The sequence below is a fragment of the Nothoprocta perdicaria genome, unplaced genomic scaffold (assembly GCF_003342845.1).
Source record: "Nothoprocta perdicaria isolate Ctin4 unplaced genomic scaffold, notPer1 scaffold_26, whole genome shotgun sequence".
Lineage (NCBI taxonomy): Eukaryota > Metazoa > Chordata > Aves > Tinamiformes > Tinamidae > Nothoprocta > Nothoprocta perdicaria.
The window spans coordinates 4,556,838-4,563,578 of record NW_020455488.1 but is presented as its reverse complement, the minus strand read 5'-3'; positions in this window follow the sequence as shown (position 1 = coordinate 4,563,578).

Here is a 6,741-nt window from a genome sequence, read left to right as displayed (position 1 = left end):
GCGRCCGCGTGACGCGCGCCAGGCGCCGCAGCCCATTGGCCCGCCCTGCCGCCCCGGGCCACGCCCACCTTCCCACCGCGGCCGTGAATGAAAGACGCGCGCGCGCGCCCCGGCGCGGGGGGACCCGCGTGGGGGAGACCCACGAAAACCCCCCTGAGCGCCGAGCCAGCAGAAACCCAAACCCCAAAGTGGCTTTTTTTCCTTTTATTTTTTTTCCTGTCCTGTAATGGGAGCTTTTCCCCTTGCAGACGTTCAAGGGCTTAATATAAATCACGGGCAATCCGCTGATAAGAGCGGAGCAGAACAGAGGTGAACTTTGTCTGGGTATCAGCCTTAGCATTGCCTGCAAGGCTGGGTTAGTGAGGAAAAAWTTGCAATTTATGTCCCAGCAGGTGACCAGGTAGGGGAGAAAAAATCCCAGCAATAAAAATAATATTTCAAGCATCAATTTGTAGACAATTGGAATATTCGTGATTTTTTTGATGTCGTGTCATTTCAGGCGCCCCGTGGCACCTACCTGCACCCGCCTCCTGCTGGCTCAGGAGGACGAGCCCTGCAAGGACTCGCTTTATCCATCACAGTTTCTTCTCCCCTCTTTTCTTCTTCCCTCTTTCTAGACCCCCRGCAGCCAAACCTTGTGTGAGCCCTGTCCCACTCGGCATGGAAATGATGTCCCACGAAGCTCGTCACTCCCGCCGCTCTGCACAGTCACACTCTGCACCTATATTACATTTTATAACCACCAAAGTTAGTCAACATCCAGCCGAGGCAGGGAAATGCTCTTTTTATTTTATATATATATATATATATATATATATATTTTTTTTTTTTTCTATTAAAGATAAATGCCACGGAAAAGGTTGTGAAAAGATTCACCTTCAGGCCTGGAAACAGAACGCAGGATTTCCTGGATCTTGGATCCCATCCTGAGGCTGCTCTCAAAAGATTCCCACATTTGTTTTAGCTGCGCGTGGATCGACCTGTCAAAGAGGACCCACAGATTGACCTCCCAAAATGCGCTGCTTTGGGCGTGTTTCTTTCCAGTATCTTTTGAGGAATGAGCTTCCAATGACAGGGTGCGAATGTGCCATTCCAGCCGGTGTCCCTGCCACGCCATACAGTCCCTGCCGCGATGGTGGCGAGCGCATCCATGCGCAGAGAAGCCTGGATTTCACCCAGGGCACCCTCCATCCCGCTGTCYCTTCCCCCAACAACACGACCTTGTTTCATGCCCTAACACGGAGCAGGCGAAACAGAGAACTCAATTGTACTTGTCCTAATGCACGTATAATTCATAATAATGTTGGTTATTAAGGGATTTTTAGTAATTAAGAGCTATGGGCTCTTTCRCCGCCTCCCCTCCCGTTTCTCCTGGCCTCCGTGCGTTCCTGCGGGATGCTCCGAGCTGGGCTACGGCTCTTGGCACGGGCGCCGCGGAGCAGCGTTTGAAACGCAGCCAGCCTTATCCGACATCGATCTCCCAGGTACTATATAAAGCCAAGCGCTCCCAGGCCCGGGAGGCCGGCGGCTGCCGCAAGGACACGGGAGCAGCGGCGTGCCCGGAGCTGGAGCGCGGCCGGGGACGGGGCGAAGCGCTGGAGGATCCCGGGGGGCACCCGCGCAGCCCAGCCTGCAGGCAGGGACCTGCTCTGTGAATTTTCAGTAAGAAAACATAATCTAGTCATTTTCCAGCTTTTTTTATTTTTCTTTTTAATCTGCAAGGTTTGCAAACRTTGCAAGCCAAAGATGCAGAAGTTAAAAATCCCAAATATTATCACATAAATATATATATATTTATATATATAAAAATTGTACATATATATGTATATGTATGTATGTACATGTGTGTATATATATATATATATATACATATATAAATGCAGGCATCCAGTGCCTGCATTTCCTCCCTGCACCTCTTTTCCAGGCTGCAAGAACCGCAGGGCGCAGAGCAGTCTGCTCCCAAATTGCCCCTGGGAGCCGGAGCAGCCCAGGGGAGCCGCGCAAATCCAGTGGGAATGCGCCCGGCGGCGCCCTGCGCTGGCCCCCATCTCAGCGCTCGCGGTTAATGGGAAGCGCGCCGGGAGCGCGCGGCGGCCGCAGGCTCCTCAGGGCCCTTCCCACGAGGATCTGCTGTGGGTGGGACGAGCTGACTCAGAGTTTCCAGGGCTGCTGTCCCATTGCAGCACGGAGCGCTGCAGCCGGGGCGGCGGATGGCAGCGAGCGGCAGCTCCGGAGCCCTTGGGGCGACAGGGCTTGTCGGGTTTATCTTGGGGTCAGAAAATGCCAGTTGGGCAAAGTTAAAGCTTTTTTTTTTTTTTTTTTTTCATTATTATTTATTTATTTATTTTAATTTTGTAGCCACCTACTGGTTTCCACGAAGTGGTGTTTGGAAAGGCTGCGTTTCCAGGTGGGACCGCAGGGACGTCCATGCCACCCCCATCGAGGTCCCTTGCTGAGTCTCTCTCTCCTCCTTGCTCTTGCCTTTCTGTGCTTGCTTTGCCTTGTTTTTCCCGCTCTCTCTCCTTTTCCTTTCCTTTTCCCTTTCATCCTGGGAAGAAAGAAAAAAAATGCAAAAAGATGCAAGATGTTGCAGAGCCCTCCAAGGCCGCTCAGCAAATACTGCAGACAGGAATCCAGACCCCCTCCCATTTCAAAACTATTCGCATCTAACATTTCCCRTTGGCTAATTGGGAATTTTTCCAATGTGAGAATGAGCTGAAAGGGAGCCCTTGGCTCTTCTGTCAGTCATTGGACACACARGGAAACATGGAAAACAAGCAGGGTCTTATCCTGCCTTTTCCATTGGTGCTGGAAATCCTGTTGGAGACGCAGCAGGAGGCCTCACAAATGCTCGGCAGAGCAGAGCTTCCCGTGCGGCAAAGGGCAAATTGCTCCCGGAGGCTTGGTCGAGGATGCGTCGGGACCAGGACCGCGATGCAGGTCAGACCAGTGAGGAAGACCCCAGAATCACTGCGGTCCTCAGTCYTGGTGGCTTCTACCAGGACACGTTTCCATGCGTTAGGACTGGGAATGTGAGTGCTGCCATCTCTGATCAGCAAGSCACATTGGCGGAATTAGGTAAATTCCAATTTATTGGCCAAGTTTGCCGTTCCAGCTGTTAGGACAGTTGTTTCCTCCACGCTCCCTGCCCCGTTTCCCTGGGGCACGGGAGCAGCTGAGGGCTCCCAGCCCCACAGAAACCACAGCGGGTTCCTCGGCCTCTTTTCCCCTTCTCCACTTGCAGCCAGAGCACCAGGACCAGCCCGACGTCCTCTTGGTCCTGCGGCAGCTCGAGCAGCACAACATGCGACAGAGGCTCTGCTCAGGTGGGACGGGAACCACCACCACCCGCGTCCTCCCGAGGAGATCCCGAAAGCCGCACGCCCGTAACAGCCCCCCGGCAGTTTGTCCTTTTTATCAGCATTTATTCAGCCGCCGGTGGAGCCGGGCCGCCTTGCTGGAGTCTTTTCCCAGCAGATAACACCAGGTCGAGATTGCCCCTTGCTGCGTTTTGGCCTGGCTTTGTGCAATGTCCTAAAGGGTCTGTGCTGGCAGGGGAACCGGTCCCACGCTGTTGTCACCTACCAACAGCGCCGCCAAGGTGCCAACCCCCGACTTGTTATTTATTTTTTCCATCTCTCCCTATCCCTATTTACCCACATGGTTTGCAAACACAAACCTGGAAGCTCCCTAGGGGAYGGGATTAAGAGGGGATTACTGGGGCTGGAGCGGGGCCAGAGAGCAGAGGCAGGAGCTGGAGCCGCGCTGGGCAGCGCGTCCCGCACGGCTCTGCGCCGCGGCCAGGAGGCACCAAAACCCATCCGCGAAAGGTCACATATAAACAGCAACCTGGCCGTTTGTGCAACAGTTTGCTCTTCTATTTACGAGGGTGTTTGCTGGGAAGAGCCGCCCGGGGCCAACTAGGGCAGGCTGCAAAACGATGATTTTGCTGGGTGAGAACGCGGGGCCGGGCAGCCCGGGCTGCTGGCTCTGCGCGCAGCTCGCAGCGGCCGCGCTCACCACGGCCTCCGCAAACGTTTTCTGCAGCGTCCTGAAAAGCAGCACTGCTATTTCGCAGCCATCTCCAGTAATAACTTGGGAGGGAGCAGCCGCGAGACACACGAGCAAGAAGCTGCTGCAGAACTTCAGGGAAGCCGGAGCACAAGGGGGAAGAGAAGGAGGGAGAGGCGGACGCTGCRGAGCTGCTCCGGGCTGGGGCTGGCGGATCCGCACGCACCACTCAGCCCTTTCCCAAATTCCTTGCGACCTTGGAATGGGGATGTGGGAAYGGCTGGGGAAAAGAGACTCCCGCCTTCCCGCCTTGGAAGCCAAAGGCAGCCAGAGGCAATGGCTGCTTAGCTCCAAAACCACATTTATTTATTTCTTTTTTTGCGTGTGTGTTGAAGCTGAATTCGCGTGACTCTGGCTATGGCAGGAGATCCCGGGATCACTGGGGATGGAGAGKGTGAAAATGGAAAGGGGGCTGGGGAGGGGAGGTGCCGACCGCCCCGTCACTGCCTTCTGCAGAGTGAACCACCCTTAAATACACACGGGGCTGCAAAACGGGCCAGGGCAGCAGCTCCAGAGCTTCTCCAGCATCTGGGAATTGGGGGAAAAAAAACAATAAAAAAAACCCAAAGTGGTTCAAAAGCAAGCAGGGCCCCCAGGGAGCAGGCCCTGCTGGCACAGGGGATGGTGGCTCCTGGCCCGGTGGCCCGTGATGCTCCATGGACAGCGATGCCCTTCCCGGGAAGCGGCCAGGGAGCTCCCTGGAAGCAGCTTCTCCCCTTTGGCCGGTTCCGGGGCCGGACACAGCCCTCGGGACAGGCGGCCGTGTCCTCCGGAGCCCCTCCGCCTGCCTGGGGCTCTCCGTCCTCCTGCCCGCCTTTGTGAACCCGGTTGCTTCCAGCCGTGTCGCGGTGCCAAACGGCTCCAGCAGCCAAGCCCTGGAGGGCGTAAACAGGCGGAGCGCCTATCACCTCCGGGAGCCGCGGCCAAAGCCCCACCAGTTATTTACATTCCTCGATCTTTTCTGGGCCGTCACCCCAGAGCGCCCGGCGCCGCCGCCAAACCCTCCGCTCCGGCTCCCGCTCTCCCTGCGCGGCATCCGGCCCCGCTCCGATGCCCTGGTCCAGACCCACCGGGCTGCAGCCTCGGAGCCGGCACGGAGCAGCCCTTTTGTGGCGGCATTTTTGTCAGCCGAGGTTTCCTCCTCTTTTTCTTTTCTTCTCTCCTTTTTTATGGCCTTGTCCACAAAYGCTGCAAGCCAGAGGGAATTATTTGTTGCTTACATTAAAGCAAGAAGCCACCAGACCGCAGCGCTGCAGCCGCTCCCCGTATCGTTATTTTCTTCTTCTGCATTTCTACGAACCTCGTGCTTCGACCTTAGTTAACACGGGCATCCCGACAGCGCACGAGGGCTAATAGCTGCTAAACAGCCTTTTTAATTATTGCAATTACAGCATGTAAAATACGTTTTGAGCATATCAAAGAGACTATTTTCTGATGTTTCCAACCCCCAAAAACGCACCAATGCAGTTTATTAACGCTAATCCTATTCTTACTGGTGAAACTATTGCTGGATTCCCAACAGGGCCCCTGCAAACGCCCCATGCGGCTCCCGCGTGGGCTCCTCTCGCCGAGCTGCAACGGGGGCTGCGATGAGGATGGCAAAATACATAGGAGGGCCTAAAATCCGGGGTGGGCTCCTCAGAGCCGGCCAGCACCAGGGGCCTTCAGGAGAGGCACAAATCCCTCCGGGAAGCACCTCGCCGCCGGAGGAGTTAAGGGTTTGCTCGCCAGGCTGTTTTTGTTCCTATTCACATGTCAGGGCCCGTCATTTATTTAGTCAATGGGACATGTCCAAGGGCTGGAGCCGGGCTGGGTTAGTCACCGTGCCCGCGGGTCGCCGCTCGCCGCGGAGCGCCTGAGGTCACTTCCAAACGCGCCGGGAACAATGCGCGGGAAGCGGGGCCCGGGGGCCCGGCAGGAAGCGGCGCGGAGATTAAAGACRCAGATAGGGCCCCGTGAAGGAACACGGCGAGAATGTTCCCTGCGCTCTGTCAACAGCGGCTCTTCCTCGCCCAGGACCGTCTATTTTAAGTCCCAGCTCGCACCAAAAATGGAAAGCGCCGCTCCGTGGCTATCTGCGCATCTTGGGATTCGGGGGCTGCGGGAAAGGGAAGACAAAGGGAGTTATCCCGTTCTGCCTCCGCACCCGGAGCGGCTGGGAACCCTTCCCTGCTCCTCTCGCTCCTCCGCTTGCTTAGTGCCTTTGGCACAAACCCGTCCAGCGGGAAGCATCCCATGGCTTCCGCGGGAATAGCAGCAATCGGGAGGGCTTGCACRGAGCGCGCCCGCCGCACTCGGCTCCTTTCGGATGGGAACGGGAAGGAAGCTCGGAGAGGCGGCCTGCTCCGAAATCCAGCCCCATGACTGGGATCATGGAATCTGGGATCGGGAATTCCTCTGGCCGCGGGGCCGTTGGTACCGGGCTGCAAGCCGGAGCGGTTTGAGGTGCAGAGCTGCGTGTCAAGCTCCTCGAGCAGAACCGTGCTGGCCATTTGCACGTAGCATATAAGGTGCCTCTGGATGTTTTGGAAAACATTAATAGCAACCACATGATTGGTTCAGAGCTCTGCTTTTTCCATGCAGACCCATTATTGTTTGCAGATAAACACATTCCATAGAGCTGTTCTGCATCCCAGCGTTCTACATGTGGCTGATGTGTCCGGGGTGGCT